This window comes from Mustelus asterias, chromosome 2 (assembly GCF_964213995.1).
Source record: "Mustelus asterias chromosome 2, sMusAst1.hap1.1, whole genome shotgun sequence".
In the NCBI taxonomy this organism is placed as follows: domain Eukaryota; kingdom Metazoa; phylum Chordata; class Chondrichthyes; order Carcharhiniformes; family Triakidae; genus Mustelus; species Mustelus asterias.
This window is the reverse complement of record NC_135802.1, coordinates 39,357,986-39,384,746: the sequence shown is the minus strand read 5'-3', so window position 1 is coordinate 39,384,746 and position 26,761 is coordinate 39,357,986. Positions and strand designations below refer to the sequence as shown.

The 26,761-nt window shown below is 42.5% G+C and overlaps 1 protein-coding gene and 1 non-coding gene across 6 annotated transcripts in view; one reads left to right on the top strand and one right to left on the bottom strand.

The window, feature by feature from the left end:
* mpp7a (MAGUK p55 scaffold protein 7a) overlaps nt 1-26,761 on the bottom strand; it is a 449,393-nt gene that overhangs the window by 280,528 nt on the left and 142,104 nt on the right. The window lies entirely within an intron of this gene.
* LOC144482170 (U2 spliceosomal RNA) lies at nt 26,401-26,599 on the top strand. Its single transcript, XR_013495888.1, has one exon. It is a non-coding gene; the product is annotated as a U2 spliceosomal RNA (small nuclear RNA).

The following is a 26,761-nucleotide window of genomic DNA, read 5'->3' as shown; positions in this document are numbered from 1 at the left end:
TGATTTCTCCAGTTGTCGGCACACAGTCCAAGTTAAATAGCTTACTCATACCAACATTATGCCTCCCAACATTTTTAAGACATAGATTACATCTCCCTTCAATATTCCAAACAAGTCACTGACAGAACCTTCAATTCAATTATTTAAATGGTACTTGGAAGCTAAAAATTCAATTTCTTTCCAGCCAGTAAATGCCAACGGCGCTTCCCCATATCACGCATCGTTCATTGCCCGAGGGTCAGCAGAGGGCCTTCAACAGTATGCTGCCTGTAACACTGAACATAGCAAGTAATACAAACTTGGCACAGTAGCGCTGATAACATCAACTTCTAGTTATCTTCATGACAGCACATAATACCCCAAATCTTTAGTTTTTTAGTTGACTTTGTAGTTGTCAGTTGACGCAGCTGGAGATTAAAACAAGCAGGAGGAAACAATGTTATTGAATTTAATTTGAAGTACTGGCCAGCTTCAGGAAGTTTAATAAAAAGTTAATTAGCCCCAAGTAAACTGTTGAAAAAAATGGCAAAAATGGCCATGGTCCAATCATGGAAGCACTGAAACAGCAGATGACAAGTGGAAAGATTGGTACATTTCCATTGTTTCTTTCAGTCAGCTCTGTGGGAATTAGCCACAGACCACACAGGAACATAGGCATCGCCCTGCATTAGAGACACTATTGGTTATATGTAGCTTGAAGGGCACCACTCAATAAGCATGGGGTAAGACAAGGCTTCCATGAACTACAACACTCTAGTCATCTAAGCTAAATGAACTTAAAATTAAGAAGCTCAGATTTACCGAGTATGTCTATGTTTGTGAAGATATGTGGTGGCTCATATCTGCTGCATTCTGCGGGAGGATCTGACACTGTTTGGGCTGGCAGGCCATCTCCTGCCAATGGCCCCAAAGATCAATTTTCTTCTTTTATTGCAAGCTGCTCGTCCCAGAGATCCACAGGGGTCCTATGCAGCATCTTTCAGTCCTCAACAGATGGTATATGGACATGACATGATGGATGCTCTCCCCAATGAGGCTCATAATGGATTAAGCTAGCCAGACTGCTAGATTTCTGGGATTCGCGGCAATCTCCAGCTTTCTGCACACGTCACTTTTAAGAACTCTCTGGCAGCATCCCCAATCTTCATTAACAGGAAAGGGTCACACTCCATCAATGTTCAGCTGGTCTGCGATCATCAGAAGCAGATCATGCATGTTTCTGCCAAGTAGTCTGGGAGTTCCCCTGTCTCCTACATGCTGAGTCACTCTCACGTGGCATAGATATTTGAAAGGCAGTGGCACTTTCTGGGGTACCTATTGAAGAGATGGTTCTTGATTAAGGACTGAAGATGCTGTTTGCGCAGGATTATAGATGAAATGGTGGTAATGTTAAAGTGTGCGTGAGACATTCAGTGATTGTGTCTCTCCATTAAGAGTGTGAGAGATCCACGAGTAGTGCAACCCTCTGAGTACCTGATTACATTGTGTGTGAGAGAATTTGGAGTGAGCAGAAGGTTGACTTACCCTGGCTGAGTGGATTAAATTATTTATCCTTTTCTTGCATTGTAGGGTGTTTCTTTTTTGGGTCCCAATGGCACAGACCTCCACTGCAACCCTACCCCAGGCTGGCAAGGCAATTTTGGTTGTTCTACTGGTTCCATTCCCTGGGAAGAGGGTATCACACAGGGTTTGCAAACAGAGTTGAGGACAGCCTCCAGGGAGTCATGGCTGAACCTTAGGACACATGACTTCTTTCTCCTGGAGGCCATCTCAGGACGTGCATACCAGACAGTTCAGCTGCAGAGAGCGAATGTATGTTCGGGTGGCATTTAAATATGGCACCAGGGCCTTCAACCCATAAGTTGACAGTGGGGCATATGAATCAATGCCCGCTTCCCCACCATACAATTTGGAGAGTGGCACACAAATGAATAATTAATGAGGTTCCAAGCATACAATTGAGTGTGGGAACCTACCCCACCACCCAACAAGAAAAGCAGTGCTTATCCCTCCCGTCACCACATTTAATCTCGAGAATGGAAAATCCTGCCCATAGTTGGATCGATCAGACTTTTTAAAAATACTTTTACCGAGAATGCAGGAACAATGGGTGACTACTGCCTCACAGCGCCAGGGAACCAGGTTCGATTCCCGGCTTGGGTCACTATCTGTGCGGAGTCTGCACGTTCTCCCCGCGTCTGCATGAGTTTCCTCCAGTTTCCTCCCACAGTCTGAAAAATGTGCTAATTAGGTGCATTGGCCATGCTAATGCTAAATTCTCCTTCACTGTACCCGAACAGGCGCCGGAATGTGGCGACTGGGGGATTTTCACAATATCTTCATTGCAGTTAATGTAAGCCTACTTGAGACACTAATAAAAAACTTAAAAACAATGGAGATACGAAATGTGTATTTTGCCTTGTTTTCATTGCCTTGTCTTCAGAGAAAAGTTAAATTAGTTTGTGAGAAGAATTAAATTGGTAACTATAAGTAAGCAAATAATTTTGGAAACATTGGTGGAACGCCAAGTGAAAAAGGCACTGAACTGAAGGACTACCCCATCAAGAATGGCAAGGAAAGTCAGAGGTATTACAGAGCTAAACACGATCTTTCAAAGATCCTTAAACAAAGAATTTGATGAGAGTTGACAGTGCTCGAGTTCTAAAGGAGTAAAGAAATAAATGAGGTTAGCTGTCAGCCAAGCAATAGTGGGTGAGTTCAAGTGGCGATAACGTATGGTAAAATTCTCACCTGGCAAAACTTTGGTTCATTAATGACAGCAAATATGAACACTAACAATCACGCCAGATACAATAATCGAGCAATTGAGGAAATAATAATGTGGACTGAAATGAATTTCCCTAAACAATGAAGGAGAATGTTTCTTTCATTTGAGGATAATTAGGTTATTTGATAAAATAATTTGATAAAAATTTCAAACACAAAGAAAATCACAACATAGACTTATCAGCAACAGGAGTGAAAGCAAATTGAGTAATAACTTTTGGAATGGAAATGGATAAAATATTTGAAGAAGAAATAGACTTTTTGAAAAAGGTAGCAAAAGAATTGGGGAATTAAAGCAAATGAACAGCTATTTGAGAACCAGATCACGGCTGACTCTCTGTGCATCCTAGTTCTTGGATTCTAATTCCATACTATTCAAGATATATTAAACAAACACATTAAATTGAAAAACTACTTCCCAAAAACTGGTAGGCAGCTTGTCACCCAGGACCATTGTTTTCACCTTTGTGCCCTTTAAAGGGATTATATATACACATCAAGCTATTTGATTTAAACATTATGCACCAGGATAACACTGCAATTAACCAGGTGCATAATGTTAAACAAAACAGGATCATTCAAATTTTAAGAAAATTAATCAAATGAGAACAATTCCAAATCATAATTAATAGAAGCATAAGGTGAATGATGGAAATTCAGACAAAGTTCCATGAACATTCACCAGCTCAGATGTCAGGATTATGGATTTTCCATGTCAGAATTATATTGTAATTCTAGTCAAATATTTATAGCACACCTGCATTCAATTCCTTAATGCCACAACGAGACAATTAGTTTTTCCTTCGTAGATCGAGAACAATGTCCAAATGCTACTCAGTAAACAGTAGACTGTGTCTGAGGTTAACAAGCGTGTATAGTACAACAGTGTAAAGGATTAAATATGGACTAAAAACTAAAACTCATGAACACCACACATGTGGTATTGGTCAAAACTTCTGTACAAATCTTAAAACTGTAGATGCTACCAGCTTGTTCTACTATATATGTAGATGTAGACTGCTTCCTTCTGCAATTACTTAGCAGTGAGCAGTTATGTAAACAAAAAAGAGACAACCAAAAACTCAGTAAAAATGATTGCCGCATAAGACTGAGGCGGAGATAAATTATACCTAAGAGCAGGAAGTAAGTAGCTTAGAATCCAGCGAGTAGAGTTTGCCATTCAAGACTAGAAGTTAGTAAAATAAACATTGCCACTTCTTGTTGAATTTTACAAATATTGAATTATCAGTTTTAAAAGAATTGATTACGTGTAGCAGAAAGCGATACACAATTTTTTGAAGTACTTTCATGGGGCGCGAGCATTGCGACCAAGACCCGTATTTGTTCCTCATTCCTAATTGCCCTTGAGAAGGTGGTGGTGCTGAGCCACTGCCTTGAACTGTTGCAGCCATTTAGTGCAGACACACCCATGGTGCTATTAGGAAGCTCCCGGTGATTCAAAGTGATTAAAAGACAGTAATTTGAAACAAGGCAGTAATTTGATAGAAATTTCAAACACAAAGAAAATCACAATCTTGCTATCACTAAATCCGGAGATTAGATTATTGGTTGGAAACTGATAATTTGATGGGCGAGTCAAATTGAGTAAGAGGTACAGTGTTGTGGCGGAATTTTTAACATGTAGCATTAAGCTGAGGCCACTTCTTTGAATGACTTTGAATTACAGGAGGGTTCTTTGGAACAATATGTAGATAGCCCGACTAGAGAGGGGGCTATACTGGACCTAATACTGGGGAATGAGCCCGGTCAGGTCTTCAAAGTTTCGGTAGGGGAACATGTGGCAAATAGTGACCACAATTCTGTTAGCTTTAGGATAGCAATGGAAAAGGATGAGTGGTCTCCCAAGGGTAAGGTGTTGGAATGGGGGAAGGCTAACTTTAGTGGGCTTAGGCAGAAATTGGCAGCTCTTGATTGGGAGAGGCTGTTTGAGGGTAAATCCACATCTGGCATGTGGGAGTCTTTTAAGGAACAGTTGTTAGGGCTACAGGACAGGCATGTGCCTGTAAAAAAGGATAGGAAGGGTAGGATTCAAGAACCGTGGATAACCAGGGAAATTGAGGGACTGGTCAAAAAGAAAAGAGAGGCATAGGTTAGGTCCAGGCAGCTAAAAACGGAGGGAGCTCTGGAGGAGTACAAAGAAAGTAGGAAAGAACTCAAACGGGGAATTAGAAGGGCAAAAAGGGGTCACGAAATGTCCTTGGCAGACAGGATTAAGGAGAATCCCAAGGCATTTTATTCATACATTAGGAACAAAAGGGTTGTCAGGGAAATAAATCGGACCTCTCAGGGACAAAAGTGGGGAATTATGCTTGGAGCCCAAAGAAGTAGGGGAGATCCTAAATGAATACTTTGCGTCGGTATTCACAAAGGAGAGGGATGTGTTGACTGGGAGTGTCTCGGAGGGGAGTGTTGAACCGTTGGAGAAAATCTCCATTACAAGGGAGGAAGTGTTAGGTTTGTTAGAGAATATAAAGACTGACAAATCCCCAGGGCCTGATGAAATCTATCCAAGGCTGCTCAGGGAGACGAGAGATGAAATCGCTGGGCCCCTGACGCAAATCTTTGTCTCGTCACTGGACGCAGGTGAGGTCCCAGAGGATTGGAGGATAGCTAATGTGGTCCCGTTATTTAAGAAGGGTAGGAAGGATAACCTGCGTAATTATAGGCCGGTGAGCTTGACGTCCGTAGTGGGGAAGTCGTTGGAGAAGATTCTTAGAGATAGGATGTATGCGCATTTAGAAAGGAATAAACTCATTAACGATAGTCAGCATGGTTTTGTGAGAGGGAGGTCATGCCTCACTAACCTGGTGGAGTTTTTTGAAGAAGTGACCAGAATGGTTGACGAGGGAAGGGCCGTGGATGTCGTCTCTATGGACTTTAGTAAAGCCTTTGACAAAGTCCCTCATGGTAGGCTGGTGAAAAAGGTTGGATCTCATGGGATAAAGGGGGAGGTGGCTAGATGGGTGGAGAACTGGCTTGGTCACAGAAGACAGAGGGTGGTAGTGGAAGGGTCTTTTTCCGGCTGGAGGCCTGTGACTAGTGGTGTTCCGCAGGGCTCTGTATTGGGACCTCTGCTGTTTGTGATTTATATAAACCATCTGGAAGAAGGTGTAACTGGGGTGATCAGTAAGTTTGCGGACGACACAAAATTGGCAGGACTTGCAGATAGTGAGGAGCATTGTCAGAGGCTACAGAAGGATATAGATAGGCTGGAAATTTGGGCAAAGAAATGGCAGATGGAGTTCAATCCTGATAAATGCGAAGTGATGCATTTTGGTAGAAATAATGTAGGGAGGAGCTATACGATAATTGGCAGAACCATAAAGGGTGTAGGTACGCAGAGGGACCTGGGTGTGCAAGTCCACAGATCTTTGAAGGTGACGTCACAGTGGAGAAGGTAGTGAAGAAGGCATATGGCATGCTTGCCTTTATAGGACGGGGCATAGAGTATAAAAGTTGGGGTCTGATGTTCCAGATGTATAGAATGTAGTTTCGGCCGCATTTGGAATACTGCGTCCAGTTCTGGTCGCCACACTACCAGAAAGACGTGGAGGCTTTGGAGAGAGTGCAGAGGAGGTTTACCAGGATGTTACCTGGTATGGAGGGGCTTAGTTATGAGGAGAGATTGGGTAAACTGGGGTTGTTCTCCCTGGAAAGACGGAGGATAAGGGGAGACTTAATAGAGGTGTATAAAATTATGAAAGGCATAGATAGGGTGAACGGTGGGAAGCTTTTCCCCAGGTTGGTGGTGACGTTCACGAGGGGTCATAGGTTCAAGGTGAAGAGGGGGAGGTTTAACACAGATATCAGAAGGACATATTTTACACAGAGGGTGGTGGGGGCCTGGAATGCGCTGCCAGGCAAGGTGGTGGAAGCGGACACACTGGGAACGTTTAAGACTTATCTAGATAGCCATATGAACGGAGGGGGAATGGAGGGATACAAAAGAATGGTCTAGTTTGGACCAGGGAGCGGCACAGGCTTGGAGGGCCAAAGGGCCTGTTCCTGTGCTGTATTGTTCTTTGTTCTTTGACTCAGGTACATGCTAAAAGATCCCAAATTGAAGTCTTTTTAGACACTGATTGACTTTACACCAACATAAACAAAAATAAAAGACCAACTTGTCATTCATCTCGCAGCTATTGGAAGGATCTAACTGTGTACAATACCATTTATATATATCCAGCAGTAATTATTTGTATATGAAGACATTAAGATGCGCTGAGATATTTATGATATAAATACAAGGCTTTGTGTTTCCATTCCAAGTCACATGCTAACTCCAGCAAATCTACTCCCCAGGCTTTTGCCAGCATTTCTTCCGCCCAGACATGAGATGCATCCAGGTAGGCATGTGTGACAAGCCTAACAATCCTCCTTATTCTCCTCCTTTCCACAGGGAAATCCCTAGGTACCAAACAGAAACAGCTCAAAGTGACATAACCGAGGAGGTTCGCAGTGTAGCAAAAAACAACTGCGTCTCACTGCTCTGCAGTTCTCCACAATGTTCCAACACTACACTGCTGCCACAGCTATTTTATTTCCAAGCATTTCTACAAACTACTAAACCACCGCAACAGATGTCACACACATTACACAAAAAGGTTACTGTCCAATATTGGCTCTAATTCTGACGAATGTCCAACTTGCAATAAATATTATTTTAAAAACACTTCACTCAAACAGAGTAATTTTAGCTTCAAATTCCTGTGAGGAGGAATAAATAAAGGGTGTAGACAGTAAATGATCTGAATTATTGACTTCTGTTGAGTTCACAAAAAACTGTGTACAAATAATTTCAAAGTTTGGAGTGGCTGAAAATAATTTGAATATTTGAAAAGTTATGAACTTTTGTGCAACATTTCAAAGTGTGAAACTTTAACAGTAGGCTTGAGTTATGAAAAAACACTTCGCAAATATGCAAGTTCCATTACATGGAAGCAACTTGAATTCTAGCGACCCAAGTATACTTGCTCACTGGGGCTCAATCACAGCAGAGAAGTAAGAGATTCAAAATACATCAACCTTGAAGCTCGGATCCAAATTCCAGTCAGTAAACTGCTGTCCAGAAGACTGAGAACCCATGCCAGGAGTGGCACAAACTCAGCTGGACAAGAAACCAGAACAGAACTTCATGTTCCAAGAGGATTAGGAGTGCTGAAATCTGCATTAGAAACTGCATACCAATTTAGGCTGACAGATTGATCAAGGATTGGGGATGGAAATTACAGGCCTTCCAATTAAGAGACCATGCACACCAACCACAATTAATTAATTAACCCAGATGAGTGTACAATTATTATAATTCAAATTGCTGCTTATAACATTCAGAAACAATAATCACAGGGTTTTTAGCCTGGCTGGAAATACAGTTCTTTGAGGTACTGCAAATCGTGGGGTAGAAAGATTACAACATACAATGTTGCTAAATACTTCTAAACCATTTCAAGAACAGTGCTTTGGAAGGATCAACAGACATCACGCTGTAAAAAACATATGCAGGTGAAAACAGAAAATGCTGGAAAATCTCAGCAGGTCTGACAGCATCTTGCAGAGAGATTAGAACCAACATTGAGTTTGGATGATGCTGTCAGACCTGCTGAGATTTCTTTTGGGGGGGGGGGGGGGAAGGCGGGAGGAGAGAGAGAGAGGAGAGAGGGAGAGGAGGAGGAGGAGTGGGTGGCTATGTGGAAAGAGAACACAAACTTCATCCGGCTTTATGTTTCTGAAAATTGTTTTAAGTTATTTGAAGAATTAAATTGCCAAGTACAGAAACTGCTGAAGTTCCCTACGCAGCAGTCAAATGGCTTTTGCACTGCAAGTGTTACACTTGCCACATTTGGCGGGACAACAGCGAGGTCCTTAAAGTGGAAGGTTCAGGAACAAATCACGTCCAAAATAATCAGTAAATGTGTGAATGGACATTTTGACATACAGGGGTCAAAATATGCACATGCATCTGTTCATTCACAAAGGCTTTGTAAAGTATGTGGGAAGTTCTTACTTGAGAATACAATTCCAAAAACCTCCCCACTGTGGTGCTGACGCCAGTTTATCTTGTACATGGATTTCTTTCCCCCGTCTGAGCGAAACATCAACATCAGTATATACACCAGTCACCGATCCCCAAATTAACCTTAATCATTATCTACATTATACTGATGCAGACACTTTTAATGGCAGCATTTTCAATCATATATCTAGGATGCTTGTACTTCCATGCAGGCCATGTTTGTGTTTAAACAAACCAATGTAGTTGGCTGCAGGCAAAATACATGTCTATTGATGGATGTGGCCCTGATAGAACCATTCAGCAGAGGAGACCAGCCAGCCCTTTGCACCTATGCCTGTTTTTCAAAAGAGCTATCCAATCGGCCTTACCTCTCTGATCTTTCCCCTTAGTTTTACAAATTTTTCCTCTTCAGCTGATTTGGCAAGGGGTGTGGCATGTGGATAATACGTTAGAGGAGAGATAAGGCATAGGTTTAAAGTGAGAGGGGAGAGGTACAAAAGGATCCAGAGGGGCAATTTTTTCACACTCGGGCTGGTGAGTGGGATGAGCTGCCAGAGGTAGTCGTAGAGGCAGGTACAATTTTGTCTTTTAAAAAGAATTCAGACATTTGCATGGGTAAGAGGGGTGTAGAGGGATATGGGCCAAATGCGGGCAATTGAGATGAGCTTAGTGGTTTAAAATAGGGCGGCATGGACAAGTTGGGCCGAAGGGCCTGTTTTCATGCTGTAAACCTCTATGCCTCTAGGTACATCGAGGACTGGGAATGTCAAGCAATCATTAGAATAAAGAGTAACTCTGAAACATAAACCATGGATCAGGCACAGGTGAAATGCATGGCAAACTAAGGTGGGTTTGGAGTACATGGAGAGTGCCAAGAAAGATTCATGAGCTGCATGGCAGGAGTAGGGGTAATTACTTTGATCTGGCTCATAAAAGGGGAGTATTAGGAACTTAACATTCTAAGTAACATTGTATTCAGGAAAGATTGGTGTGGTGGGGGGAGGGGGGGAATGAGTTGTGGCGGAATGGCAGTATTGACCAAAGGTACCGGGCTATATTTGATCTCAATGATTTCCACGGCATTGGAACCTGAAACAGGTGCCATTTCCAGGAATTGGGTAGCCAGTCAATTCAGAGGCGCAGAGATCGTCTAAGTAACCAGATTATAAAAGCAAAAATATGGCTGATGCTGGAAACCTGAAATAAAAATAGCAAGTTCTCACAGTCAAGAAGTAGAAGATAAAGAAATATATATTTTTCAGCTGGACTACTTCATTGGAGAGTGGCAAATGTTGTGCCTTTGTTTAAAAAGGGCTGCAGGGAAAAGCCTGGGAACTACAGGCCAGTTAGCCTCACATCTGTGGTAGGTAAATTGTTGGAAGGTATTTTGAGAGACAGGATCTACAGGCATTTAGAGATGCAAGGACTGATTAGGGACAGTCAGCATGGCTTTGTGAGTGGAAAATCATGTCTCACAAATTTGATTGAGTTTTTTGAAGGGGTAACCAAGAAGGTAGATAAGGGCAGTGCAGTTGATGTTGTCTACATGGACTTTAACAAGGCTTTTGACAAGGTACCGCATGGTAGGTTGTTGCATAAAGTTAAATCTCACGGGATCCAAGGTGAGGTATCTAAATGGATACAAAATTGGCTTCTTGACAGAAGTCAGAGGGTGGTGGTAGAGAATTGTTTTTCAAACTGGAGGCCCATGACCAGCGGTGTGCCTCAGGGATCAGTGCTGGGTCCACTGTTATTTGTCATTTATATTAATGATTTGGATGAGAATATAGGGGGCATCGTTAGTAAGTTTGCAGATGACACCAAGATTGGTGGCATGTGGACAGTGAGGAAGGTTATCTCCAATTGCAATGGGATCTTGATCAATTGGGCTAGTGGGCTGACGAATGGCAGACGGACTTTAATTTAGACAAATGCGAGGTAATGCATTTTGGTAGATTGAACCAGGACAGGACTTACTCAGTTAATGGTAGGGCATTGGGGAGAGTTAGAGAACAAACAGATCCAGGGGTACATGTTCATAGCTCCTTGAAAGTGGAGTCACAGGTGGACAGAGTGGTGAAGAAGGCATTCGGCATGCTTGGTTTCATCGTTCAAAACATTGAATACAGGAGTTGTGACGTCTTGTTGAAATTATACAAGACATTGGTGAGGCCACACTTGGAATACCGTATGCAATTCTGGTCACCCTATTATAGAAAGGATATTATTAAACTAGAAAGAGTGCAGAAAAGATTTACTAGGATGCTACCGGGACTTGCTGGATTGAGTTATAAGGAGAGGCTGAATAGACTGGGACGTTTTTCTCTGGAGCGTAGGAGGCTGAGGGGTGACCTTATAGAGGTCTATAAAATAATGAGGGGCATAGACAAGGTAGATAGTCAATATCTTTTCCCAAAGGTAGGGGAGTCTAAAACTAGAGTGCATAGGTTTAAGGTGAGGGGGGAGAGATACAAAAGTGTCCAGAGGGGCAATTTTTTCACAGAGGGTGGTGAGTGTCTGGAACAAGCCGCCGGAGGTAGTCGTAGAGGCGGGTACAATTTTATCTTTTAAAAAGCATTTGGATAGGTACGATGGGTATGGAGGGATATGGGCCAAATGCGGGCAATTGGGATTAGCATAGGGGTTTTTTAAAAAAATAAGGGCGGCATGGACAAGTTGGGCCGAAGGGCCTGTTTCCATGCTGTAAACCTCTATGACTCTATAAAGTCATTTTTTTTCCTGTGCTGTTAAAAATTGTTGAGCTAATAAATGGTTCAGCCAGTCACCTGCTGCCTTGCAGCAGTTTCAAGGTCACCATGGCCACAGGGACGGGGAGTCTCGTCCAGCAAACACCAAACAAAGGGAAACCGTCGCAAGTCGTAATCTCCCACAATGTTGTTCATGGCCAAAGCATTACCAGTCCTCTCGACAGTTCCGACAAAAAGAGCGGCAGACTCCAGTGTCTCCAAAAATAAGAGGAATCCTGACTCTAATTAAACACCTAGATAGGACCTTGGGAATATACATCCTGTGTCAACATCAAGGAGCTATGTCACATGACCTCCCCTAAGCTGCACTGGGATATCGTCTGTTGGAACTGATCTCTAGCAGTTCCTGTTTGACTTCCAAAGTGAACAGAAGTCTAGGCAACAGCCTGCGCTGTCTACCATCAAGCCGGTTGCAGCAGAAAGACTTTGCTTCCTCAATAAACCTGTCAACTTCCAGAACCTCCAAACGTGTCTCTCCTGATTGACTCTTTTAACGCACCTTCTTCTGTCATGCCAGTCTCACTCCAGAAACAAAGCTTTCTACAATCAGCCAATCTCCCTTGAGAGGGAACATTGCAATTGACTTCGGATGCCAGACTCTGGACACATGTAAATCCAATATTTTTATTGTGGTCGTGCCCTGAACCCTCTTCCTTTTTCAGGGGACGACCACAATAAAACTATTGGATTTACATGTGTCCATTTATTGTGCAAGCATAAAATGGAGTGGATGTTGCAAAACCCCTTGTGAGTGTGCGCGTGCATGTTTGTGTGTGTGTACGTGCGTGCACGCATACTTGTGTGTACGTGCGTGCACGCATACTTGTGTGTACGTGCGTGCACGCATACTTGTGTGTACGTGCGTGCACGCATGCTTGTGTGTACGTGCGTGCACGCATGCTTGTGTGTACGTGCGTGCACGCATGCTTGTGTGTACGTGCGTGCACGCATGCTTGTGTGTACGTGCGTGCACGCATGCTTGTGTGTACGTGCGTGCACGCATGCTTGTGTACGTGCATGCGCGCATGCTTGTGTGTACGTGCATGCGCGCATGCTTGTGTGTACGTGCGTGCACGCATGCTTGTGTGTACGTGCGTGCGCGCATGCTTGTGCGTGCGTGTGCATTCGTGTGCGCATGCTTGTGTGCGCGCATGTTTTTGTGTGCGCGCGTGTGTGCGCATGTTTTTGTGTGTGCGCGCGCGCGTGCGTGCATGTGTGCTGTGCAAATTATTGGTAGAGGATTGGCACACACCAAATTTAAGGGTTGGGAAAATACACTACCAATTAAAAAGGGGGAAATCAGAAAAAAAAGCACCTGTTTACATAGCAGTAGAGAACAGGAAAATATGGGCACTTCAAATTGACTCCCTCTTGTCCATGAGAAAGTGCTGAAAAAACTCAATGGGTCTGAACAGCACCAGACCTCTTGGGAGACTAAATGCAGAACACCTTCACTCAGTCTGCGAGCATGATTCCAACCTTCCAGTTGCTTGCCATTTCAATTCACTATCTTGCTCTGCTGTAATGTTCCAATGAAGCATAACGCAAGCTGCAGGAACAAAACCTCATTTTCCAATGAGGCATTTTACAGCCGTCTGAACTCAACATTGAGTTCAACAACTTCAGGTCATAAATTTCAAGTGGAGAACAGAGAAACCTCCCACTAACTTTTATTTTGCAATTGATATCTACCCTGAGCCAACTTTGTTTTTAAATAGAATCTCTACAGTGCAGGAGGCCATTCAGCCCACCAAGTCTGCACCAACTCTCTGACAGAATATCTTACCCAGGCCCTATCCCTGATACATTTACCATTGTTAATCCATTGAAGCAACATATCCTTGGACAGTAAGGGGCAATTTCACATGGCCCATCCATCTAACTGGCACATCTTTGGACTGTGGGAGGAAACCAGCGAACCTGGAGGAAATCCACACAGATACAGGAAGAATGTGCAAACTCCACACAGATGACTTCACTCCATGTAGGTAGCGGTCTTTGGAGTTGGCCATACAATCGCTAACAGAGACGGGATGCCAACTCAAGTGGATGAAAAATGAGTGTAGGTGTGCAAAAGTGCAGCTAATATACGAAGGTGTAATGCCAATGTGACCAGTATGTGGACAGATGGAGTTTCACAGCAAGCATGGCCAAGATGAGAAAATGGAACGGCCTTAATCCTTGCCTGTTTATGTTAAGATGCTAAAAATCTAGCCTATTAGGGTAGTGATAATAAGGGACTTCAATTATCCTAATGCATTCTAGAAAAATTATCAGGTTAAAAAGGCAAAGAGAAAGAGAAATTCCTGAAACAGTGTACAAGAGGACTTTCTGTATTATTGGCCTAAATTGCCCAAGGTTTGATGGGCCAAATGGCCTCCTTCTGCGCTGTTGGGATTCTATGATTCCTATTGTTTTACAACATTTCAAAGTTTGACATTTCTAGCCAGGACTTCTGATCCCAATCTTTTAATAATACTGGACTGTACCATCAATCCAACTGCTTCCTCATAACACTGACTTATCGGGGGAAGACAAGCCACATCTCGCTTTTCTCCCATGAATTGCTACATCCTGGTTAATGTTCACTTATACACTAAAAAGCAGGGACATTTCAACAGGTGTGTGTGTTTGTATCTGAGAGTCCGAGGTAATGCATAAATGAGCATGGGGGTCAGGTGGGTGAGTTAAGAGGAGAGGATGCTTGGGTGGCAGCATGGACAGGGTGCCGAGGTCAAGTCAGTGGAGAGTCAGGTACTGCTGCTTGACAAGGCTGTTCGAAGGATCAGGTCAGATCAATGGTTTGAAGTAAGTAGAGTGGTGAGGTCAGGTCAGGTCAGATGAAGGGGAGTTAGTGCAAGTGATTGTGGGGTCAGTTGTACATAAGACCAGAAGATATAGAAGCAGAATTAGGCCATTCAGCCCATCGAGTCTACTCTGCCATTCAATCACGGCTGATATGATTCTCATCCCCATTCTCCTGCCTTCTCCTCGTAACCCTTGATCCCCTTATTGATCAAGAACCTACCTACCTCTGTCTTAAAGACACTCATGTCCTCCACAGCCCTCTGTGGCAACGAGTTCCACAGATTCAACATCTCTGGCTGAAGAAATTCCTCCTTATCTCAGTTTTAAACCTTCATTCTGAGGTTGTGCCCTCGAGTTCTAAGTCTCTCCCACAAGTGGAAGCATCCTCTCCATGTCCACTGTATCTAGACCTCTCAGTATTCCGTAAGTTTTAATTAGATCCCTTCTAAACTCCATCAAGTAAAGACCCAGACTCCTCAAACTCTCCTCATACGACAATTATCACAAGGTCAATGTGTTGGGGCTTCCATGGGGGCCTGGATCGTTTCTTGAGAAAAGACATCTAGTCTCCAATGATGCAGAGATGAGTTCAGGGCCAATATGTTTCCGACCAACGAAGAAAGAATGTTCTAATAAAAGGGTAATTTAGATCCGAAACGCTAATCCTGTTTCACTCCACAGATGCTGCCAGACCTGCTGAGTTGACCCAGCAACTTTTGTTTTTATTTCAGAAAGATGCTTCCATGGGAGGAGTGTTTGGGAAACAATGATGACAACATCATTAGATACAGAGCAGTTATGGAAGAAGACGAGGAATAAAAATCACGTGAAAATATTCAACTGGAGGGAGGCAAATATAAATTATTTGCATCAGGTCCAGATGGACAGGAATTAAGGATTGGCAGTATAACCGGAAATGGCAACAGGCGGCCTTCAAAGCGGAGTAATTAGAGTACAGACTAGACACATTCCCAGTTACCAGCTTTATTACTCTCCACTTTTTTGAAGAGTGGTGCAATATTTGTGATCAGCTGATTGTATGGCAACACTCCCATATCAAAGGAGAATTAGGAGCTTGTGGCAAGAGTCTCTGCAATTGCCATCCTTGCGATCAAGTGGAAAAACTTTGAGGGGCATTATTCCAAGAAAAAATTAATTTGCATTTGGCAACATATTGGTTAATAAATTAAAACCAGCATTAATTGGTTAAAGGCAAAGGTGTTTTCTCATAGAGGTCCAGAGACGGTTAGTGAGGGCAGTTTGGTTGATATTGTACTGACTTTCACGAGTGGTTTGATAAAATATCACATAATAAACTTAGCATCATCGAATCCCTACAGTGCAGAAGGCAGCTTGGCCCATCGAGTCTGCATTGCTCTTAACCAGGCTTACTCCATAACCCCATGTATTTACCCCACCAATCCTCCTAAACTACACATCTTTGGACACTAAGGGCCAATTTAGCATGACCAATCAACGTAACCCGCACATCTTTAGACCGTGGGAGGAAACCAGAGTACCCAGAGGAAACCCACGCAGACACGGGGAGAATTTGCAGACTCCATATAGACGGTCAGCCAAGGGTGGAATTGGGTCCCTGGTGCTGTGAGGCAGCAATGCTAACCACTGTGCCATTGTGCCACAAAACTTTAAGCAACCGTAAGCAACATTGACAGTGCGAATGTAAAATTGGTTAAATCACACAGAGTAGCAGTAAATGGTTGTTTTTCATACTTAAAGAAAACTTGCATATATAATATATATATTTCCTTCCAAAATCACGAAAGTTTTGAATAGAGTAAATAAGGAAAAATAGTTTCCAGTGGCAGAAGGGCGAGTAACCAGAGGACACAGATTTAAGGTGATTGGCAAGAGATTCAGTGGCAACACGAGGAAAGAGTAAATTATGCAGCAAGTTATGATCTGGAATGCACTGCAGGAGAGGCTGAAACAAATGCTGAATTGTACTTTAAAAGGGGGAGCTAATTTACAGGGCTATATATAGGAAAGGACAGGTGAGTGTATCAAATTGGATAACTATTTCATACAGCTGGTACAAATACGATTGGCTATTTGACCTTCTTCTATACTACTTCCATCTTTTTGGACTCTGAAATATTAAAGTACATCAAAGTCAACTATATTCCCATACTTGAATGTTCTCAGTTTCAGGAAATGTCACCTCCGAAAACTCAGCATGAGCAATGCTGGCCATGACCAAAAGGTTCACATTGCACAAACATTAGCCTTAACATTATACTGAACAATAACGTTATGTTTGTACTTTTTTTCCAAAGGCCAAACTGAAAGGTTCAAGTCCCATGTCACTGCCGGAACATCAATCATGTGACTCCATACAATGCTGTTCAGCAGTGCATATTATAAAGTTAGCCATGGCTCAGTGGCCATGCACCATTGCTGAAGCATGGCTATGCGTTCAAGATCCCTCCAGAAATGTGAGCACATCATCAAGGCATCATGCAGCATTGAGGGAGTGCTGCACTGTTTGAAGTACAATTCCAGTTTTTGGTCCATCCAAGGGGGAGGCAGTGGCACAGTGGTATTGTTGCTAGATGAGCAATCCAGAGACCCTGGGTCATAGGGGACCCAAGTTTGAATCCCACCTCAGCAATGGTGAAAAGTGAATGCAATAAAAATCTGAAATTAAAAGTCCAATGATGAAAGATTTGTCTATTGTCATAAACACCCATTTGGTTCATCAATATCCTTTCAGGAAAGAAAGCTGCTGTCCTTACCTCGTCTGGCCAACATATGGTTGGCTCTTAAATGTCCTCTGAAATTGCTGAGCAGTCCAAGGGCAATTAGATGGGAAGTAAATGCAGGCCCTGGCAGTGATGTCCACATAACATGAATGCATAAAAACAGTACATAAAGCGATATAATTATTAGAATTTCATGAAGGAGAATAGCATGCTGCACACTGGTTTTGTGAGTCTTTAACTTTTCTAAGGTGATCAGTATCTATCATTAGAAGATGAGGAGATATTGGGAATAAGTGAGAAGAGGTATTGATGCAACAAAGGAGGAATCTTAGGCAGCAACCATGAGAGGACCTCAAGGAAAATATTGAAGTGAAGTAGCAAAAGTAATCAAGAACACCACTTGAAATTAAACAGAAACAGAAGAACAAGGCATAGAGCAGGAGAACAAACTGGCCAAAGGCAAACTTGGAACCAAAGTAAGGTAGTTCTTCTTTACAAAATGATGAACGTGTGGAATGAACTATTACATTGGGTGGTAAGCAAAAACCTGGAATTGTTTAACCATTGGATTCGAAGAGTGAGAGGAGAAACAGCTGGCTTGGTCTGGAAGGATGAGTTAAGATGAGGAATGGCTTTCCTTACACATCTATCTTGTGAAAAGCTGCAATTGAGTCTGCAGAACTCAACAAATAAAGCATTTTACCACAGTGTTTCTATACTAAAAATGCTGCTGAAAGTTAAACTGTTTTCTTCTTTGAACAATGTATCCTACTGTTCTGCATTTGAATGTGATGGACACAGGAGAATGATTTACAAGGATGCATCGAAGAAGCGTTCCAATAACATTATGAATGACTGATTGGGTTTAAAGCAATGTCGGCTAATACGTAAGCCAAGCCATGAGTCAAATGTTGCAAATTGGGAATTTAAATGTGATTAATTGTATTTTGAGGAATAAATGAAATAAATGACTGGCAGACAACATTTTTAACATAGAACCCCAACTCTATTTGTACCTCTCAGGTACTTAATCCTACATGCCTCAGTTGGAGAAATGGTATGGTGAAAATCAAAACCTGAATGTAGTAGTGAGCCCTTTTAGGGGGTGCATGCCTGGAGGGTCATTTGCCCAATGTGGTGGGATCATGTAAATCATAGGGCTGAGCATGGATTTTTCCATCAGAATCAATTTGAGAGCTGAAAGATGACGACGCATATTGAAGCACTCTGTACATAGTTTGAGTTAGTTAATAAATACCTGTTGTTGTTAACTTAGTGGTTACCAATCATTATGACTATCACATTGGCAACAAGGAAATCAGTAATACTTGAAATTATACGAAGTGCAAAGGAGACCTCAGTTGAAATGGCCATCTTAATTCCACTCGGGTCTAACCTGCAAAGAGGAAATCAGCAACATGCCTATCATTGGCAAGTTGGAGCCATTTGATGTAAATTCCAATGACTGGGCACAGTATGTGGAGCATTTGCAATATTTGTTTCCAGTCTAATGGAATAGAACGGGAGGATAAGAAGAAGGTTATTGCTTACTGCATATGTGACCCAGACCTGTAAATTAATCCAATATTTAACATCCCTGGATGTTCCTCACACTAATACCTTTGTTGAGCTAGGGACATTACCATCCTAAGCCCTCATTAATCTTGTAAAGATACTAGTACAACTCAACGGAGAGAGCCCCAGGAGAAACAATAGCAGCCCTTGTGGCAAGATTAAGACAAATAGTGGAGCATTTAGAGTTTGGGTCAGCTCTCAATGACTTATTGCGAGGCCGATTAATGTGTGGTGTAAATGATACTGCAATACAGAGTTGTTAGCAGAGTCAGAAATAAAAAAAGGTGCTGGAATTAGCTCTAGCAATGCAAAGTGCAAAGAAGGACACCCATAGAGCTCCAAAGTATGGCGAGGTCCACCAGATTTGGCAGGAAGCTGCTACCAGCAGTGGCACCAAAAGAGAGGAAGCTGGATTAAGCAAAGACAGAAACGATGAAGCCTAAATAATGCAAAAGTACAGGAAGTACAATCAACAGCCTCGGAGTCATGCACAGTGGGGAGAAGAGGAGGGGGGAGGGTCACTCCCACAGAAGTGCTGATTAAGAGCAGCTGAATGCTTCACATGGAGAGAGGGCATATAAGGCTCAAGTGCAGGACTTAAAGGTGCTGCGTCTGATAAATTTGCAGCCAAACTCTAAACTTTGGTTTGTTTAATGCAGCTTCACACCCATATTGTTTTTTCAAACAATAAAGAGAAATAGTGAGGGAAGTGGTGGAAAGATTTCTCAACTGATTATCAGCCCATCAAACCATGTTGAATGTTCATTCCATAGCCAACAAGTCCTGGCATTGGACTCAAACCTGGAGCTTCTGGTCCAGGAGTAGGGACGCTACCACTGCACCACAAGGCCTCCTTCTAAACTCTGGTGAAAAAGGAAGACCACAAAGATTCAAACACAATGCTGAACAATGTTCTTTGCTAAATACAAGTTTTAGTTAAATTTACAAACTGTGTGTGCAGGATATTTTCTACTAAAATGAGGGCACAAGTCTATAACAGTGTTGCTGTAGTCAAGTTTGTGGCTAATTAATAATTTCTGTTCGACAACCCTAGGTTACACCATTTAATCCAAAAGCAGAAATCTCAGACAAAATAAAGTGTACACTATATTAACAATTTAATTGTTCCCATAAAGTTAAAAAGACGCGCACAACTTTTGGATTATTGGATTCAAGATGGTCAATGCAGTATCCACATTTCTGTCACAGTTTTATTTCCTTATGGATAAAAATAAAAGATGCAATGTAATCAAAATACTTTGTACCCTACATGATTGGAAGTGAAAACAAAATTATGTCTCTTCTTTCATAGAAATCATAGAATCCCTACAGTACAGAAAGAGGCCATTCGGCCCATCGAGTCTGCATCGACCACAATCCCACCCAGGCCCTACCCCCATATCCCGAAATATTTTACCCGCTAATCCCTCTAATCTACGCATCCCAGGACACTAATGGGCAATTTTAGCATGGCCAATCAACCTAACCCGCACATCTTTGGACTGTGGGAGGAAACCGGAGTACCCGGAGGAAACCCACGCAGACACGAAGAGAATGTGCAAACTCCACACAGACAGCTTGTAAATTTAACTAAAACTTGTATTTAGTAAAGAACATTGTTCAGCATTGTGTTTGAATCTTTGTGGTCTTCCTTTTTCACCAGAGTTTAGAAGGAGGCCCTGTGGTGCAGTGGTAGCGTCCCTACTCCTGGACCAGAAGCTCCAGGTTTGATAGTTTCAAAAACTAAAAAACAAATGGATTAAAACGCAAAATGGAATCTTGGGAAATCTCCAATACTGATCAATAAAATTCTTGCTCCATTCAAATACACTTGGAGTACATGAGTTCACCAGTTTTGTATGGGTGAATTCAACAAAAAGACTGGTAACACTCTTCTGTGAGGAACAGATGGAAACAATTTTATTGCATTGAGCAATAGTATACTTTGCACAAACACACATATTTAACTCAAGCCAAGATATATTTTTAAATCACTTCAGCAAAAATTTAGCCAATGAGATTTTTTTAAAACCTCCTTTAACAAAACAAGGTAGGCTTATTATTTGACGTTTATGTTGTGCGAGACTCTTCAATGTGTTAACAGAAACAAAAAGCGTGTAATGCAAGTCAATAAGCTTTCATTGCAAGCATACTTCAATTGCAAAACATTTCCCGTATTACTTGGTATGGAAAGAATCATTTTTTAAAAGATGCATTTTCATGCCAAAAAAAATCGATGTAACAAACAGCTACTGTATCAAATCTACCTGTGACATTTATAACTCCCAAAATACCCCTTACACCTGGCAGTAAAATAAGAATCATTTTGAAAAAAAAATCACAGGCTACATCTTATTCTTGGTCCTATGTGGCACACAATATCAGATTTATTTCATTTTCAAGTGTAGAAAATTGGTCAAATCAGTGCATGAAGTCTGATTTCCAACAGGCCCTTAGTCACCTCTCAGTCTCCAATGCTACTAATGCCATCTAGTGGACATGCTAAGTATTACATCTCAGGTGGCAGGCTGTCCAAACTATCACCCAGAGTCAAGAACCAGCCTTAAACTTTCAAAATCTAAGATTCCTGCCATAAAACCCCTGGTATGCAGTTCAAGGAACTGTAATTCTGGTTACATTTAATTTACCATCTTGACTCCCCATGACATATAAACCATACAAAATCTGTTTCTTTCCCCATTGCAACTTTCTCAGAAGCACTGCATCAACCTTACTAAGGAAATAATTCTCTCAAAAATGCTCTCGAGTATGTCCTGCATCTCTCTTTAGAAGACTGTTTGCTAGATTCCTAACACAATGAACACAAATTGATTGCTCCATCTAATGGAAAATCCCTTCTGTGTAAGGATACATGGATGCCACCATTACAATGTGAGCTTTGCATCAATAGTGCAGTCACAATGTAAATAATCAAAATCAGTCTCAGGACCACTCAAAGGAAAGAACTTGATTCTACTTCAAAGTCATTCCATTGGTACCTCAACATTTGTATTGGTGCCAAGCTTTGGTTTTCGCCGACAATTAGCCAGCACAAATTTGCTATAACATAGAGTTTGTAGTTTTTAAAAAGGCAAACTGCAGATCTGCTCCTTAGTGCCAGGCTCAATTTGAAGGGTCCCACAGCACCAACCATCCCATCAATTTTATTCAAAGATAGTCTGAGTATTTCTCAAAAGAAGCAGCAAATAGTTGAGAGAAATCAGGAGAGCAAAAAGGGGACACGAGATTGCTTTGGCAGGATAAGGCAAAGGAGAATCCAAAGAGCTTCTACAAATACATAAAGGACAAAAGAGTAACTAGGGAGAGAGTAGGGCCTCTTAAGGATCAACAAGGTCGTCTGTGCAGATCCACAAGAGATGGGTGAGATCAAAAATGAATATTTCTCATCAGTATTTACTGTTGAGAAAGGCATGGATATTAGGGATCTTGGGGAAATAAATAATGATGTTTTGAGGAGTGTATGTATAACAGAAGGTGGTGCTGGAAGTCTTGAAGCATCAAGGCAGATCGGGACCTGATGAAATGTATCCCAGGGTGTTGTCGGAGACTAGGGAGGAAATTGCAGTTGCCTAGCAGAGATATTTGAATCATCAACAGCCACGGGTGCGGTGCCTGAAGATTGGAGGGTAGCAAATGTTGTGCCTTTGTTTAAGAAGGGCTGCAGGGATAAGCCTGGGAACATCTGTAGTGGGTAAGTTGTTAGGAGGTATTCTGAGAGACAGGACCTACTGGCATTTAGAGAGGCAAGGACCGAATCGGGGCAGTCAGCATGGCTGAGAGTGGAAAATCATGTCTCACAAATTTGATTGAGCTTTTTGAAGGGGTAACCAAGAAGGTGGATGAGGGCAGTGCAGTCGATGCTGTCTACAGAGACTTTAGCAAGGCCTTTGACAAGGTACCACATAGGTGGTTGTTGCAAAAGGTTATATCTCTTGGGATCTAGCATAAGGTAGCCGAATGGATACAAAATTGGCTTGATGACAGAAGATAGAAGAAGATGATTGTAAAGGGTTGTTTTTCACTGTTCTCACTGGAGCGACGGAGGTTGAGGGGAGACCTGATAGAAGTCTACAAGATTATGAGGGGCATGGACAGAGTGGATAGTCAGAAGCTTTTTCCCAGGGTGGAAGAGTCAATTACTAGGGGGCATAGGTTTAAGGTGCGAGGGGCAAGTTTTAAAAGAGATTGTCGAGGCAGATTTTTTACACAGAGAGTGGTGGGTGCCTGGAACTCGTTGCCGGGGGAGGTAGTGGAAGCGGATAAAGTGGTGACTTTTAAGGGGCGTCTTGACAAGTACATGAATGAGATGGGAATAGAGGGATATGGTCCCCGGAAGCGTAGGGGGTTTTAGTTAAGTCAGGCAGCATGATCGGTGCAGGCTTGGAGGGCCGAAGAGCCTGTTCCTGTGCTGTAATTTTCTTCGTTCAAATTGGAGGCCTGTGACCAGAGGTGTCCCTCAGGGATTAGAGCTGGGTCCACTGTTATTTGTTATGCATATTAATGATCTGGATAAGAATTTATGGGGCATGGTTACCAAGTTTGCAGATGACACCAAGATTGGTGGCATAGTGGACAGTGAAGAAGGTTATCTAGGATTGCCACGGGATCTTGATCAATTGGGCCAGTGGGCTGATGAATGGCAGATGGAGTGTAATTTAGATAAATGCAAGGTGATGCATTTTGGTAGATTGAATCGGGTCAGGACCTACTTAGTTAATGCTCAGGCATTGGGGAGAGTTATAGAGCAAAGAGATCTGAGAGTACAGGTTCATTGCTCCTTGAAAGTGGTGTCACATGTGGACAGGGTGGTGAAGAAGGCATTCAGCGTGCTTGGTTTCATTGAGAACATTGAATACAGGAGTTGGGATGTCTTGTTGAGGTTGTACAAGACATTAGTACGGCCACATTTGGAATAGTGTACAGTTCTGATCACTATTGTAGAAAGGACATTATTAAACTAGAAAGAGTGCAGAAACGATTTACTAGGATGCTACCGGGACTTGATGGTTTGAGTTATAAGGAGAAAGTGGATAGACTGGGACTTTCTTCCCTAGAGTGTAAGAGGCTTAGGGGTGATCTTAGCAGGAGAGATTAAATAACAAAAGATTTAATGGTGCAAAAGGCAAAGGGAGTGGTAATGGGTGGTGATAAAGTAATGAAAGATTCATTCAGAGAAAGTGAGAATGGGAGAATAATGAAGAACTTTGTCTTAAAGCAAAAAGGTGAAAAACAGCACACATGGAAAAACAAAGAAACAAAAAATGAGGGGCGGGGAAGAATTCGAAGTGTTGGCAGAATTTATTGTTTGAAATTACTGAACGCTATGTTGAGTCCAGAAGACTGCTGCCTAATTAAAAGAAAAGCTGCTGTTCCTCAGTCTTGCATTGAGCTTCACTGGAACCCTGCAGCATGCCAAGGACAGAGAGGTCAGTGTGAGAGCAAGATGGAGAATTAAAATGACAAGGAACCAGAAGCTCTGGGTCATGTTTGCAGACTGAGTGGCGCTGTTCTGCAAAGCGGCTACCAAGTCTGTGCTTGGTGTCCCCAAATGGGAGGAGACAACATTGCAAGCACTGAATACAATATACTAAATTGAAAGTTGGACACATAAACCAGTACTCCACCCAGAAGGAGTGTTTGGGGCCTTGGACGGTGAGGACGGAGGAGGTAAAAGAGCAAGTGTAAAATCTCCTGCATTTGAATGGGAAGATGTCATGGGGGATGCGGGTAGGGTGGTAGAAGAGTGGACGAGGATGTTGTGGGGGGAACAATCCTGCTTCGCAATGCTAATGGGGGAGAACATAAGAATGTAAGAACGAGGAGCAGGAGTAGGTCATCTGGCCCCTCGAGCCTGCACCGCCATTCAGTAAGGTCATAGCTGATCTTATTGTGGACTCAGCTCCACTTACCCGCCCGCTCACCATAACCCTTAATTCCTTTACTATTCAAAAATGTATCTATCCTTGCCTTAAAAACATTCAATGAGGTCGCCTCAACTGCCTCACTGGGCAAGGAATTCCACAGATTCACAACCCTTTGTGTCAAGACGTTCCTCCTCAACTCAGTCCTAAAGCTGCTCCCCCTTATTTTGAGGCCATGCCCCCTAGTTCTAGTTTCAACTGCCAGTGGAAACAACTTCCCTGCTTCCATCTTATCTATTCCCTTCATAATCTCTTATGTTTCTATAAGATCTCCCCTCATTCTTCTGAATTCCAATGAGTATAGCTCCAGTCTACTCAGTCTCACCTCATCAGCCAACCCTCTCAACTCCGGAATCAACCTAGCGAATCTCCTCTGGACCCCCTCCAGTGCCAGTATATCCTTTCTCAAGGAAGGAGACCAAAACTGTACACAGTACTCCAGGTGTGGCCTCACCAGCACCTTATACAACTGCAACATAACCTCGCTGTTTTTAAACTCCATCCCTCAAGCAATGAAGGACAAAATTCCATTTGCCTTCTTAATTACCTGCTGCACCTGCAAACCAACTCCTTGAGATTCCTGCACAAGGACACCCAGGTCCCTCTGCACAGCAGCATGCTTCAATTTTTTACCATTTAAATAATAGTCCATTTTGCTGTTATTCCTACCAAAATGAATGACCTCACATTTACCAACATTGTACTCCATCTGTCAGACCCTCACCCACTCACATAGACTGTCTATCCCTTTGCAGACTTTCAGCATCCTCTGCACACTTTGCTCTGTCACCCATCTTAGTGTCATCTGCGAATTTTGACACACTACACTTGGTCCCCAACTCCAAATCATCTATGTAAATCGTAAACCATTGCAGTCCCAACACTGATCCCTGAGGCACACCACTAGTCACTGATCGCCAACCAGAAAAACACCCATTTACCCCCACTCTTTGCTTTGTTAGCTAACCAATCCACTATCCATGCTAATACATTACCAGTAACACCGTGCACCTTTATCTTACGTAGCAGTCTTTGGTGCGGCACCTTGTCAAATGCCTTCTGGAAATCCAGATACACCACATTCACAGGTTCCCCACTGTCCACTGCACATGTAATGTTCTCAAAGAATTCCACCAAATTAGTCAAACGTGACCTTCACTTCATGAACCCATGCTGCATCTTACCAATAGGGCAATTTATATCCAGATGTCTCGCTATTTCTTCCTTGATGATAGGTTCAAGCATTTTCCCTACTACAGAAGTTAAGCTAACCGGGCTATAGTTACCTGCCTTTTGTCTACCTCCTCTTTTTAAACAGTGGCGTCACAGGGGAGGGTAAGATGTGGTCGGTGGTGACATCACTCTGGATGTGGCCGGAATGGTGGAAGATAATCCACTCAATGTGGAGGCTGGTGGATTAGAGGGTGAGGACAAGGGGGGCAACAAAACACAAAACTGGAACAGCAATAATAGGTGAATAAACAGTTAATAGGTGCTTCAGATGCAACTCAAACTATTATGTGATGAACTGCCTAAAGTGGAGAGGCAGAATCTTTGAAATGACATGCACAGAGGATTCTGAAGATGATTGCAAGTCACAAGAAGTTTTAGCCCTATGTTGTATGTGTCGGCCACATTAATGTGCAATTCTATAGAACACTTGCACTTTGACAGTATATCTTCAAATATGACCTTGATTTATTCAATGGTGAGGGTCAGCAGCAGATTAATATAAACAAGTGCTAAAATAAAAGCAAAATACTATCGCTTCTCGGCCTTTTGGCTAAGATCAAGTGTAGTATCGACATGCTGTGCTTGGTTGAAGTCATTAGGTTACATTTTAGCTTCATTTGAAGCAATTTTTAAAAGCAGCATCTCGGCCTTTTGGCTAAGATGCAAATGAGATTAAGCCTTGGATGAGGAGCTATGCCGACTCCAATCAGCTTGGATCATGTAGATCAAGCCCAAGACAGGAGGTGAGAGCCCTGTCTTGTCAGCTTGGACCGGGAATGTCTCAACTTGTTGAGACTCTGAATTGGACTTGATTTGATTGAATTGGAATAAAAGTACAAAAAAAAGCAAAATACTGTGGAATGGTGGAAATCTGAAATGAAAGAATTACAA